The sequence below is a fragment of the Triticum urartu genome, chromosome 5A (assembly GCF_056163025.1).
Source record: "Triticum urartu cultivar PI428250 chromosome 5A, HENAU_Tu73, whole genome shotgun sequence".
Taxonomy (NCBI): domain Eukaryota; kingdom Viridiplantae; phylum Streptophyta; class Magnoliopsida; order Poales; family Poaceae; genus Triticum; species Triticum urartu.
In genome coordinates this window covers 433,126,701-433,141,831 of record NC_141877.1, presented here as the reverse complement: position 1 = coordinate 433,141,831, position 15,131 = coordinate 433,126,701, and positions in this window count along the sequence as shown.

The following is a 15,131-nucleotide window of genomic DNA, read 5'->3' as shown; positions in this document are numbered from 1 at the left end:
CTCCATAGGTCTGTGCCGCTTTGGGTTCACGACTAGCCATGTCGGCCCAGGTTCTCTGTCATATGGATGCTAGCGAAACTATCATATACGTGAGCCAAAAGGCGCAAACGGTCCCGGGCCACGGTAAGGCGACACCCGTGGGATACCGTGCGTGAGGCCGCAAAGTGATATGAGGTGTTACCGGATAGATCGATGTGGCTTGGAATCGGGGTCCTGACAGTAGTCCAACACGCGGACATCGGCAGCGGTCTCGGAGTCTACCAGAAATAAGTAACGGAGGGGGAATACAATAAATAACAGAGCAATCAAATGTAACACAAAGCAAGACGCGGCAATACGTTGTGCTAGGGGTGACCTAACGTAGGGACAGGTGATACCGGTGAATGGGGGAACATCCGGGAAAGTATCCCTGGTGTTCTCCATTTTCGGACAGATGAATCGGAGGGGGAAAGTTACGTGTTTGCTATGCTAGGGATGTGTGGCGGACAAACGGTCTGCGTATTCGGATTCGTCTCGTCGTTCTGAGCAACTTTCATGTATAAAACCTTTTCATCCGTGATACGGTTTATTTTATATTAATTTTCAAAGTTTTAAACATTTTTTTTGAAATTTAATCTAATTCAAAAATAAGAGTGAAATGGCTAGGTGCACCCGGTGTCGTGGTTCTAAGACTGACAGTAGAATAGGGGGGTAGGAATGTAGAGGCAAGATCCTAGCTATGGAGGAGTTGTACACACGAGTTTTACGAGTTCAGGCCCTTCTCAGAGGAAGTAACAACCCTACGTCTCGGAGCCCGGAGGCGGTCGACTGAATATATGTGTGTGAATTACAAAAAGTGCGAACCCTTGTCCCAGAGGAGGGGGGTGGCTTATATAGAGTGCGCCAGGACCCCAGCTCCCCTCCGTTACACAAGGTTCAATGCTCATAAAGGAGGGGCGTTACTGGTAACGTCTGCAACAAAGTGTTGTAAATGCCCATAAAGCTATGGTTTAAGTCCTGACCGTTGTAGAGTGGAGGGTTTCTCATCTTCTGGTGGTCGAGTATCTTCAAGGTGGTCGAGGGAGCACATCTTCATGGTCGAGTGGATGATGGTTTCTCTTCGACTGCTTCTGATTCTTTGTAGAGATGTCCTTGGGGAGGGTATGTTGGACAGATCCATGACCCTACCCTAGGTACATAGCTTCATCATTAGCCCCCGAATGGATCAGGGTTTGAGTGAGGAAGGAGTTGGGAACACTTCCGACCCATTCTTTGTGCTATGAGTATATCTTGTTCTGGAATAATGAGTTGAGGTGACGACGTCGACTCCTTTCTCAGTCGCCTTGGTCCATTCTTGGTTTTTGTCGAGTGAATTTTCATGGTAGAATTCCGAATGATGATGTAGAGGATGTTTGTCTACAGTCTGATAGGTTGCTCTGCTCTCCGCGGATTTCGTGGGATTCGAATTTTGGGAAGTGCGCCAGACGGACGGAACCGAGGTTATTGGGACGGATTAGGCAAGTCTCCTCGATCCCCGCGCCACCTTTTTCACCACGTACTACGCGCGCGACTCTTGCGGGATTTGTTTAGATCGCCTGGGTCCACCCGTCAGTCACTCAGGTGACGACCTTATAAAAGGCCTCGGTCCAGGCCTCTGTCCTGTGCGCTCCCATTCTCTCTTCTTCTTCTCCCGATCTCTCTGCCACGCTCGCTTACACTCTCGTCGCCGGACTCTCGCTCGAGCTCGACCCGTTGCCATGGGGAAAGAGAAGATGGTGGCGCTGGAGCGCGCGAAGAAGGCGACCACTAAGGCGAAGGGCAAGCGGACCAGCCGGGGCGGATCGTCGTCGAGATCCGGTCTGCCGCCGGGCTGGATCCAGGGCGACTAGATCCGCTCGACAATCACCCAGGACGACCTCGACGACCTGGTGGAGGGGGGACTGATCCCCCACAAGTCGGCATGGCTCCCGGGGAACGAAACCGAGCCGCAACCAAGGGAGGGTGAGTGTGTTCTCCTTGCCACCCACGTAGATCGCGGATTCTCACTGCCTCCCCATCCTTTCTTCCGGGGTTTTTTGAACTTCTTTGGGGCTCAACTTCACCATTTCACTCCAAACACCATAGTCTATCTGCCCGCTTTCGTGTCGATGTGTGAAAATTTCTTGGGCTATCGACCGCACTGGGGTCTTTTCAAACACATCTTCACCTGCCGCTCCCAGTCGGTCAAAAAGGCCAAATCGAGTGACGAGAAGACACAAGTGATCCAGATGTGCGGGGGTCTAGGGATCCAGATGAGGAGCAAGAGTACTTTGCCAGCCATGATCCTTCCCGACTCGGTCCGAGGCTGGCAGTCGACTTGGTTCTACTGTAAGGATCAGCCGACCCCGGGTCAGTCGACTGGATTTCCTCCCTTTTCCTTGGCTGGAGTGGAGAAGCCTGCCCCCTGAAGGTAGTTCCAGAAGAGAAGGCGCAGGTCAAGGTGCTGGTCGAACGGGTCGTCCAACTTGTCCGCGACGGGGTGACTGGGATGGACCTGCTGGAGGTCTTTCTCGGTCGGCGCATCCAACCGCTTCAGGCGCGTGATCATCTGATGTGGATGTACTCTGGGCTCGAGGATTCCACTCGGATTCACCCGGAGGATGTCAGCGAGGATACCTTGGAGAAGTGGTTGATGGGGATCACCAGCAACAAAGACAACCCTCGGGGGTCTAGGAGGGTGATTCCATTCGACAACTCGCACCAGCCGGAGCAGGTATAATTCCGTTTTATCAAGTATCTTTCCGATTCATCGCGTGATATCTTGTTTATGGTCGACTGAATTTCCTTTGACCGTTGTCTTTTCAGGCCCTCATCGACATGTACTCAATGCCCAACGGAGTGCAGGACCAAGACACCAAGGAAGAAGCGAGCACGGGCGAGAGCGGCGAGAAGCATTCGGATGCCGAGGAGGATGAGGAGAGCGACGAATCGACTGATGACGAAGAAGTCGACTCGCGTCCTCGCAGGGAGAGGAGATCCAAACACGCTCACGACCCGGCGAGCACTCTGGACTTGGTGGCCGTGCCGACTGGACAGTCTTCGAAGCATCCCAGGACGTCTTCCCCAACGCCGACTGAGAAGGCTCCAAAGCAGTCCAAAGTTGCGCTGCCTCCAGCGCCGAAAGCGCCGAAAGCCACCTCCTCCAAACTACCAAAAGCTTTGCCCAGGATCAAAGTGACCGTTCCTACTATCTCCGGGTAACCATCTGACTTGTCCTTTTCGTCGACTCGATTAACTGGATGTAACCGATTGAATGCGGGTCTTTGCAGTGCTGCTACGTCAGGAACCTCTTCTTTCCAGTACCGGGACGAGGAAATGGAAGATGTGGTAACCTCCAACCCAGGTATAAACTCTTGCGATTTTGTTCTTGATTCTTTGGTCGATTGCGTTCGAGTGGTTCACTTGGGATCGAATGATCGGCCTTGCAGCTCCACCCAACGTCATCGATCTTCCAGATGACGACGAAGATGTGGCTCTTAAGCCCAGGAAGAGCAAGAAGGTAGCAGCTGGTAGGATGTCTCGGCAAGAACCCACTACGACACCTCCCGTCCGTCAACCTGAAGACGCGGGAAAGGCCTCTGTGACCTTTGCTGCGTCCTTGTCGAGTGAGCACCCCACACTGCTGACTGCACCTGTGATTCCTTCAGTCGTCCAACTCCACACCATGGAGCTCCAAGCTACCGCACCTGGGTCGTCTGCTCACTTTTTCACCAGCTATCCCGTCCCGGACAACCAGTCGGAAGCGGCTGCGGAAGCCATTCGACAGGCTGACATGGTGATGGAGCGGGTGAAGACGGTGCATGAGAACAGCCAGGCTGCCTACGACGCTAGTGCTGCCCTTCAGGCCAATGTCCAGGTGAGTAGACTTTCCGACTGTTTTTGCTCTATGAGAAAATGTTACTCGAAAAACCTTCTTCTGCACAGTCTGCTGTTGTTTGCGTCGAATTAGAGCACCCACTTGGTGTTTTGTTGTTTTTGGTAGTTTCTTTCTTCCACTCGGTCTGGGCGAGTGGGATCTGAAACGGTGGGGGCACGCTAAGTGCACCCACTAGGTGTAGTCCCCGAGACCGCAGTCGACTGCTGGCAGTCGACTGGGGTCTGATTTCTTTTTTCCTTTCTTTTTACTCCTTACACTCGACTCAGGCGGACCGGTCGAGTAGTTTCGTTCTTCCACTCAGTCTGGGCGAGTGGGATCTGAACCGATGGGGGCACGCTAAGTGCACCCACTGGGTGTAGTCCCCGAGACCGCGGTCGACTGCTGGCAGTCGACTGGGGTCTGAGCAGTTTTTTGGTCCGGGCGGACCGGTCGAGTTGAGTCTTAGTCAGCGGGGGCACGCCAAGTGCACCCGCTGGGTGTAGCCCCTGAGACCGTAGTCGACTGTGTGCAGTCGGCTGGGGTCTAAGCGAACTTTTTTAGGTTTTGTTCACTCGGAAGTAAACAACCTTTGATCTTATCGACTGATCCGTCTTTTGCCTTCTGCAGAAGTCTTGCACTCTTATTTCTAAGTTTGCTGAACTTGAGGAGAAGCAGAGGCAACTCAACCTCGACTTGGAATTAGCCCAGCAGAATCTGAAAAAAGCTCAAGACGAAGCCGCTGGTATGGAAGGTAACTGACTGTCGACTGACTTTCAATACATTTCTTTGATCTCTTCTTTGATTTGATTGTCTCTTTTGCAGAGAAAATGAAGTTGGCTCTGTAGAAGAAGGACTCGGACCTTGCCACCGTGCAAAAAGCAGCCCAAGATAAAACTGCTCTCGCAGACCAGAAGCTTGCTTCAATCGGAACACTGGAAGGAGAGGTGAACAAACTGAAATCTTGTCTTAATGAAGCTAACCGCGAAGTGACTAGTCTGAAGAAGGACAAGGTCGTCCTGAATGAAAAGCTGGAGTCTGCGATCTGCTAGAGGAATGACACAGAAGCTTATCTGAGGACTCTTGCCAAGAATCTTTATCTCACGCCGGAAGGTATTTCTTTTAATCCGACTGTGTTGATGCTTGCGATCGGATCTTGCTTGGTCGATTGACTAATTTTTGGCTGCAGAATTCTGTCAAGACTTCCACGAGGAAACTGGAAGGGTCGAGACGGGTCTGGACCCTATCGCTTCTCCAATCTGCGACGAAACTGCAATGAACGTGCTCCGACTGGAGTCCTGTATCGCCGGCGCCACAAGCTACCTCGCGCGCCTGAAGGAGATAGTCTCCCGAATCGACTCATCGCTTTGGCCGGGGCGACACTTCAGAATGGCCTGGAATCCCTGATGACTCGACTGAACGAAATCCCTGACTGAGTGCAAGAATGGAAGAAATCCTCCGCCCAGTGTGGTGCTGACGTGGCGCTGTCCTTGGTGCGAGTCCATTGCAAGGAAGCTTGTGAAGACAAGCTGGCTGCGATCAAAGTCGCTAACACCAAAAAGCATGACTTCCAGTCCTTCATGGAGACTTTCATTGCTGCCGCCACTCGGATCGCTGATGGGATCGACCTGGACTCATTCGTGGAGCCTGCCAGCCCTCCTCCGGCCGAGTGAACAAACTTATGAAATTTGAATCTTCTTTAAATTTGCCTCGGAATGTCGAGTGACTGCTATAACCGTTGAACTCCTTCGGGCTTGATGCCCGAGTACTTTTGATTTGCTGCTTGGAACTTTTAGGTTTTATCTGAATTTGGTTTATTTCCGAATGTGCTTGCATTTGCCTTCGAATGGACTTTGCTCACTGCTTGGCATAGTCTTTGCGCTGGAGACGCAACTCTGAGGTGGCGGCTCCAGTCGACCTGCGCTTCGCCGTCCTTGCGGATAGGGATGGAGCGGACGTTGTACTTGTGTCGTAGCTCCGAAGGAGAAGGTTGCAGTCGACCTGCACCTCGTCGTCCTTGCGGATAGGGATGGACCGGACGTTGTACTTGTGTCGTAGCTCCGAAGGAGAAGGTTGCAGTCAACCTACACCTCGTTGTCCTTGCGGATAGGGATGGAGCGGATGTTGTACTTGTGTCGTAGCTCCGAAGGAGAAGGTTGCAGTCGACCTGCACTTCGTCGTCCTTGCGGATAGGGATGCTTAGGCGAGTACTGGACTGCAGCTAAGCCCCCGAGTGGGAGGATTGCTTTCCACTCGGTAGGATTTTTTCAAACTTAGGCGAGTACTGGACTGCAGCTAAGTCTCCTAGTGAGAGAACTTAGGCGAGTACCAGACTGCAGCTAAGCCCCCGAGTGGGAGGATTGCTCTCCATTCGGTAGGATTTTTCAAACTTAGGCGAGTACTGGACTGCAGCTAAGCCTCCTAGTGGGAGAACTTAGGCGTGTACTGGACTGCAGCTAAGCCCCCGAGTGGGAGGATTTCTCTCCACTCGGTAGGATTTTTCAAACTTAGGCGAGTACTGGATTGCAGCTAAGCCTCCTAATGGGAGAACTTAGGTGAGTACTGGACTGCAGCTAAGCCCCCGAGTGGGAGGATTGCTCTCCACTCGGTAGGATTTTTCAAACTTAGGAGAGTACTGGACTGCAGCTAAGCCTCCTAGTGGGAGAACTTAGGCGAGTACTGGACTGCAGCTAAGCCCCCGAGTGGGAGGATTGCTCTCCACTTGGTAGGATTTTTCAAACTTAGGCGAGTACTGGATTGCAGCTAAGTCTCCTAATGAGAGAACTTAGGCGAGTACTGAACTGCAGCTAGGCCCCGAGTGGGAGGATTGCTCTCCACTCGGTAGGATTTTTTCAAACTTAGGCGAGTACTGGACTGCAGCTAAGTCTCCTAATGAGAGAACTTAGGCGAGTACTGAACTGCAGCTAAGCCCCCGAGTGGGAGGGTTGCTCTCCACTCGGTAGGATTTTTTCAAACTTAGGCGAGTACTGGACTGCAGTTAGGTCTCCTAGTGAGAGAGCTTAGGCGAGTACCGGACTGCAGCTAAGCCCCCGAGTGGGAGGATTGCTCTCCACTCGGTAGGATTTTTCAAACTTAGGCGAGTACTGGACTCCAGCTAACTCTCCTAATGAGAGAACTTAGGCGAGTACTGGACTGCAGCTAAGCCCCCGAGTGGGAGGATTGCTCTCCACTCGGTAGGATTTTCTTTCGAACTTAGGCGAAACGGATTCGCGACTAAGCCCACCCACTAGGGGATTTCAGAAGTACATAAGAACACAACAATCGAATGATAGGACTATAAGCTCTTGTCTTTGATAAACAAATTACAAAGGTGTTTCTTATTACATTTTATTCGAACGAGTGCTTAAGTATAAAAGGGGCGGAGCAGCTCCCCGTTCCAAGCCCGTGGCTCGTCTTTCTGATGCTCAATACTGTAAAGATGGTATGCTCCGTTGTGGAGAACTTTGGTGATGATGAAGGGGCCCTCCCATGTCGGGGCAAGCTTTTGTGGTTTCTGTTGATCCACTCGAAGAACCATGTCTCCTTCTTGAAAGGCTCGACCCCTCACATTTCTGGCGTGGAATTGACGCAAGTCTTGCTGATAAATGGTCGAGCGGATCAAGGCCATCTCTATTTCCTCCTCTAAGAGATCGACTGAATCTTGCCGGGCCTGCTCTGCTTCCTCTTCGGAGAAGAGCTCAACTCGGGGTGCATTGTGGAGCAGGTCACTTGGCAGAACAGCTTCGGCTCCATAGACTAAGAAGAAAGGAGTTCGTCCGGTCGACCGATTAGGAGTTGTCCTCAAACCCCACAGAACAGACGGAAGTTCATCAACCCAAGCACCTGCTGCGTGTTTGAGATCACGCATTAGTCGGGGTTTCAGTCCTTTGAGAATTAGGCCATTGGCTCTTTCTGCTTGTCCGTTCGACTGCGGGTGAGCGACAGAAGCATAGTCGACTCGAGTGCCCTAAGAGGCGTAGAAAGCTCTGAACTCATCGGAATCGAAGTTCGATCCGTTGTCCGTGATGATGCTGTGTGGGACTCAATATCTGAATGTCAATTCTCTGATAAAACTGATAGCGGTGCTAGCATCAAGGTTCTTGATAGGTTTAGCTTCAATCCATTTGGTAAACTTGTTGACTGCAACAAGCACATGAGTGAAGCCGCTCCTGCTAGTTCTCAGTGGTCCAACCATATCCAGTCCCCAAACAGCAAAGGGCCAGATGAGGGGGATGGTCTTCAGGGCTGACGCTGTCTTGTGAGACATGTCGGAGTAAAATTAGCAGCCTTCACATCTGTCCACTATATCTTTCGCCATTTCATTTGCTCGTGGCCAATAGAATCCAGCTCGGTATGCTTTAGCCACGATGGCCCGAGAGGACGCATGATGACGACAGGTCCCCGAGTGGATGTCATTGAGGATCATTCGACCTTCTTCTGGTGTTATGCATTTCTGACCGACTCCAGTCACGCTTTCCCAGAAAAGCTGCCCTCTGATCACAGTAAAGGCCTTGGATCGACGGACTATCTGTCGAGCCTCTTCTTCATCCTCTGGGAGTTCTTTCCTGAGGATGTATGCAATGTAGAGCACCGTCCAGTCGGGAGTAATGGCCAGAACCTCCATGATCAGGTCGACCACGGCTGGGACCTCGACTTCAGTCGGATCTGTGGCGCTCTTAGGTTGCGGGGGCTCTTCAGTAAAAGGATCTTCCTGAACCGTCGGCGAGTGAATATGCTCCAAAAACACATTGCTGGGAATGGCTTCTCTCTTGGAGCCTATATTTGCCAAATCGTCGGCTGCTTGATTTTTCAGTCAGGGTATGTGGTGGAGTTCTAACCCCTCAAACTTCTTCTCAAGCTTTCTCACCGCGTTGCAGTAACCAGTCATGGCTGGGCTTCTGACGTCCCACTCCTTCATCACTTGATTAACTACCAAATCTGAGTCGCCATAGACCATGAGGCGACGGACGCCGAGTGAGATGGCCATGCACAACCCATACAGGAGTGCTTCATATTCTGCTTCATTGTTGGAGGAATCAAAGTGAATCTGGAGGACATATCTGAGCCTGTCTCCTCGGGGGGATACCAGAACTACTCCAGCACCAGAACCGTTCAGCATCTTGGGTCCGTCAAAGAACATGGTCTAGTGCTCAGAGTGAACTTGAGTCGGCAGTTGCTGTTCGATCCACTCGGCGAGGAAATCTGCTATTGCTTGGGACTTGATAGCTTTCTTTGCCTCAAACTTGATATCCAAGGGAAGGAGTTCAATCGCCCATTTAGCCACTCGACCAGTTGCATCTCTATTGTGCAGAATCTCTGACAATGGAGCGTCGCTGATGACTGTAATAGAGTGATCCGAGAAATAGTGTGCAACCTTCTTCGTGGTCATGTAAATCCCATAGACAAGCTTCTGATAATGAGGATATCTCTGCTTTGACGGGGTCAGGACTTCAAAAATATAATAAACTAGGCGTTGAACCTTATAAGCTTTTCCTTCTTCCTCCCGCTCGACCGTAAGTACTGTACTGACGACTTGTCCAGTGGCTGCTATATAAAGCAGTAGAGGCTCTTTGTTGATTGGAGTAGCAAGCACCGGCTGGGTGGAAAGCAGGGCTTTTAGCTCTGCAAACGCTGCATTAGCTTCTGGGGTCCACTCGAACTTGGCTGATTTCTTCATCAGTCGGTAAAGAGGCAGCGCCTTTTCATCGAGGCGAGAAATGAATCGACTTAGGGTGGCCAAGCAACCAGTAAGCTTCTGGACATCATGCACACGCACAGGGCATTTCATTCGGAGTATAGCGCCTACTTTCTCTGGGTTAGCATCGATTCCTTGTTCGGAAACAAGAAAACCGAGTAACTTTCCGCTTGGAACTCCAAACGTGCACTTTGATGGATTGAGCTTGATATCATACCTTCTGAGGTTGGCAAATGTTTCAGCAAGGTCAGTCAGTAGGTCAGAACCTTTACGTGACTTGACCACAATGTCATCCATGTATGCTTCCACATTCCGACTGATCTGAGTGAGCAGGCACTTCTGAATCATCCGCATGAATGTGGCTCCGGCGTTCTTCAAACCGAATGGCATCATGACATAACAGAAGCACCCAAAACGGGTGATAAAAGCTGTCTTTATTTTGTCGGGTCCGTATAGACGGATCTGGTGGTACCCGTAGTAGGCGTCCAAAAAGGACAAATGCTCGCACCCTGCAGTCGAGTCGACTATCTGATCGATGCGAGGGAGAGGGAAGTGATCTTTCGGGCAGGCCCGATTGATATGCTTGAAATCAATACACATGCGAAGTGAGTCGTGCGAAGTGAGTCGTCTTTCTTTGGGACCATGACAACATTGGCTAACCACTCGGAGTGATAAATCTCTCGGATAAACTCAACTGCCAAAAGCCGAGCCACCTCTTCACCGATTGCCTTTCTTTTCTGGACGGCAGACCGTCGAAGATGCTCTTTGACTGGTTTCACCTTCGGGTCGACTCGCAAATGATGCTCAGCCAGTCCCTTGGGAACACCCGACATGTCAGAAGGCTTCCATGCAAAGATGTCCCAGTTCTCATGGAGGAACTGGATGAGCGCTTCTTCCTATTTGGAGTCGAGTGTAGTTGAAATGTGAGTCGGAGCTGCATTGGGATCTGTCGGGTGAATGTGAATCGACTTCGTTTCACCAGACGACTGGAATGCTGAATCTATGGCTGGCTTCTTGGCTCGCAGCAAGTCACTAGGATATGCATTTTTCTGATATTCTTGCAATTCTACCACGGCCATCTGGGCATCGGCGATCTTTGAGCCCTTCTGGAAGCACTCTTCTGCCTTCTTCCGATTACCAGAGATAGTGATCACTCCTCTGGGGCCAGGCATCTTCAGTTTGAGGTACATGTGACATGGTCGAGCCATAAATCATGCATAAGCTGGCCTGCCCAGAATTGCATGATAAGCACTCTGGAAATCCACAACTTCAAACGTCAAATTTTCTTTGCGGTAATTTTTGGAATCACCGAAAACCACGTCGAGTGCAATCTGACCAAGGGATGCAACCTTCTTTCCTGGAATGACCCCATGGAAACTCATATGGCTTTCGCTGAGTCTGGACATCGGAATGCCCATTCCCTTCAACGTCTCTGCATACAGTATGTTCAGGCCACTGCCACCGTCCATCAGGACCTTTGTCAGTCGAGTGCCTTCGACCACCGGTGCTTGCCTCCCAGGGGTGGCTATGTGTGCTGGATGGTCAGACTGGTCGAATGTAATGGCAGTCTGTGACCACTTCAAGTAACTGGGTGTCACCGGAGCGACCATGTTCACTTCCCTATTGATGACTTTCAATCGACTTTTGTTCTCAGCGTCAACAAAAATCATCAGAGTGGAATTCACGTGGGTATAACCATCATCATCCTCTTCCTCATCCTCAGCCTTGTCTGCTTCTTTCTCCTTTTCCTTGGGCTGTTTCTCTCGGAACTGCTGGATTAGGAGCCGACACTGCCGAGTGGTGTGCTTCGGGTAAATGAAATTACCTTCTTCATCTTTTTTGGTGTGGATATGGCACAGCAGATCCAACACGTCATTCCCATCTTGATCTTTTACTTTCTTGGGGTTCCACGGCCCTTTGGGCTTCCCTTTGAACTTTCCTTGAACCACAGCCAAGGCTTCACCCGGAGCAGCTGGCTCGGCCTTGCGCTTATGTTTCCGACTGGAGTTTCCTCCTCCGGCTTCGTGGGCGACTGCTTTGTGCTTGCCGCTTCGGAGTCGCTCTTCTTCTTCACCATTGGTATACTTGGTGGCAATTTCCATCATCCGAGCCAGAGTCATATTTCCTGTCCGGCCGAATTTCATATTCAACTCCCGATACCTGACACCTTCCTTAAAGGCACAAATTGCCTGATGATCTGACACATCTTCTACCATGTGGTGTAGGGTGATCCATCTTTGGATATAATCCCTCAGAGTCTCATTCGGTTTCTGGACACAACACTGTAATTCTGTCAAACCTGCCGTCGTTTGCAAGTGCCCTCGAATGTTCTGACAAACACTCGGGCGAGATCTTCCCAAGTATAGATGCTGCCAGGCGCTAACTGATTCAACCATGCTCTAGCCGAGCCCTCCAACATCAGAGGAAGGTGTTTCATGGCCACTTCATCATTGCTGCCACCAATCTGGACAGCCACTCGGTAGTCTTCAAGCCAACTGTCAGGCTTGGACTCCCCGGTGAACTTACTAACTCCAGACGCCAACCTGAAGTTGGGGGGAATCACCGCAGCTCTGATAGCTCTACTGAAGCACTCTGGACCAGAGACATGCACCCTGTTGCTGGTTTGCTGATCTCTGTCATGGCCCTCTCGGTGAGCTCTATTTCTGTCGACCAAGCCCTGCACGAGAATAGATCTCGCATCAAAGCCTGGCTCCCTGGGGTCGACTGGAATACCTCGTCCGACACTATGAGGGCGTCTGTCTTCATGTGGCCGAGGCACGTATGACCCACTCCTTGGAGGAGGCATGGGCATTCGATGGCGATCATCGCGATCGGCACGGCGATCATACTGCTCTCGGTTTCTGTACTGATCACGTCGATCTCCACGTCCCTCACGCCTCGGGGGCGATCTTGGGCTATGGGCCGACTGAACTGTGTCTGCGACCACGGATCTGCTATGGATCCTATTCCACGACTGAGACACGACCGTATTCTGCTCTCCCGCCGCCCGGAGCAAAGCTCTGATCTGCACCAGACCTCGACCAGCTTCTGATTGGGAAGGTTGGATCGACTCTGCTATCCGGGCAGCAGCTGCTAGATTCTGGATCGGTGTTCGGTATACCTGAGTCAGAGGCGGAAAAAGTTGGCGTCGAGTGTATTCGGGAGCGCGCTGCCGAGCGCGATCATCGAGAGCGCGCTGGAGGTTCTCCAGCCGAGTGCGCTCAGCCAAGTTGGCCAAGCGCACCTGCTCCAAGGCCTGGGCCTCAGGGGTTTCTCCAACTGTAGGAGTATGCAGTGCAACCATGTTCCGGCGGCAAAGTTCCTCCTCTGCTGCGAAGAGAGGGGTTCTGGGCGGTACTCTTCATGAATGCGCGACGGATCGTCGTTCCCGTCGCCTCCGTCTTCACGGGTGAAGCCAGGAGGGCTGCGTGGTCCATTGACCATCAGAACTTCAGCCGCTAGGTCGCTGCTGTCGCACTCGGATGCGGTCTCTACGGAGCCAGTCGACAGATCGAACATGCCGTAGAGAGTTTCGTCGGGCTCGATCGCCGCGACTTGAGGGGTGGCCGACTGGCGGGCCACCGCATGCCTCACCCACCGCTGAAGCCTCGACCGACCGGAGCGTTTGCTCCGGCGAGCTGCAGGGAGGGGGAAAACTGCTGGAGTCGACTGGTACTGGGTCGACGGTTGCCGCAGGAGGACGCCGCGGACGCACGCGCGAAAGTGCGTTGCCCCGCGAACGGGGAGCGCGTCGACGTCGAGTGGAGCCTCCTAAAGCCAAGCGGAGTCGTCGGCGACAAACACGAGCGTGCCGAGACGGATCTCGCGGCCCTCAGCCAAACCTTTGCCTGAAACCATGATGAAGGGGATCGAAAAAATTGCAACTTCTCCAACAAGTCGCTAAGACACCTGCCCCAAGGTGGGCGCCAACTGTCGTGGTTCTAAGACTGACAGTAGAATAGGGGGGGGGGTAGGAATGTAGAGGCAAGATCCTAGCTATGGAGGAGTTGTACACACGAGTTTTACGAGTTCAGGCCCTTCTCGGAGGAAGTAACAACCCTACGTCTCGGATCCCGGAGGCGTTCGATTGAATTTATGTGTGTGAATTACAGAAAGTGCGAACCCTTGTCCGAGAGGAGGGGGGTGGCTTATATAGAGTGCGCCAGGACCCCAGCTCCCCTCCGTTACACAAGGTTCAATGCTCATAAAGGAGGGGCGTTACTGGTAACGTCTGCAATAAAGTATTGTAAATGCCCATAAAGCTATGGTTTAAGTCCTGACCGTTGTAGAGTGGAGGGTTTCTCATGTTCTGGTGGCCGAGTGTCTTCAAGGTGGTCGAGTGAGCACATCTTCATGGTCAAGTGGATGATGGTTTCTCTTCGACTGCTTCTGATTCTTTGTAGAGATGTCCTTGGGGAGGGTATGTTGGACAGATCCATGACCCTACCCTAGGTACATAGCTTCATCACCCGGTGCAGTGCACCAGAGGTGCACCAGTGAGGCTAACTAGTGGGTCTAGTCAACTGCTGACTCAGCAGCTGACCGGTCAGCTGGTCTGGTGGGACCCGCATGTCAACGACCCAAGTTTTAACAACATTTTTTGTTTAGTTTTTTTAACCAACCGGGTTTACTATGCAGTGGGCCCCCCGCTAGTGAATGATTAGGGGGGCATTAGTACTAATTGCGGCCACATCAGCGCTTTAAAGATGTCGGGGCCGAGCACGCCGGAGTTTGGCCGTCCGGCCGTTTCCGTTGACGTGGGGAGGCGCAGCTGATGCCGTTGGGAAGCGGGGAGCCTCGCACGCCGGACGGTGGTCGTGGGACGGCCGGGGGTGCAATGCAGCGGTGCCAGCGGCGAGCGGGGCGGCGAACGATGAAGGCGGGCATGGTCGCCGCATGGGTGCCGGACTCGGGCGGCGCTGGGCGGCACCGTGGGGCAGAGGCCGAGCGGCGGAGGGTGCAATGGGGAGCGGAGGCGAAGCAGGGGCGGCCGCGGCGGCTCAGCGATGGAGGCGGGGCGGCGAGCAGCAAGCGGAGGGAGCCGGGACGCGGGCGGCGCAAGGCGGGAGCAGCACACGGGCGCCGGGCTATGGGGGCGCGCGGGGGGAGCAGTTGCTGGTGGCGGGGCAAAGCCGTGCCGGGGCAACGGAGAGCAGGGACGGGGCGAGTGTGTGGCTGTGAGCAGGGGCGCAGGTAGGCCACGACGGAGCGCATCGGTAGTGAGCGTCGCACGGACCCGGCGATCGAGCGGCGACGTACGGCGACTAAGTCGAGAGGCAATCATGGGGAATGGGGAGAGGAGCTCACGATGAGCCGGGAGAGGTGCTCGAGGAGGTCGGGGGAGCTCGGGGGGCGGCGAATCGAGGCGGGCATGGTAGAGGAAGATGGTTCGATGTCGATGAGGCAGTGCTGCTCCGGTCGAACGAGTCGCCGTAGACGATGCAGAAGAAGATGGCGGTCCTCCAGGAAATCAACTCGCGGCTCGTGGAGGCTCCTGGCCGCGTACACGACGGCGGTGCGGTGACGACTACGCTCGGGTGAGCTCCAGATTGGGCGTGGGAGCAA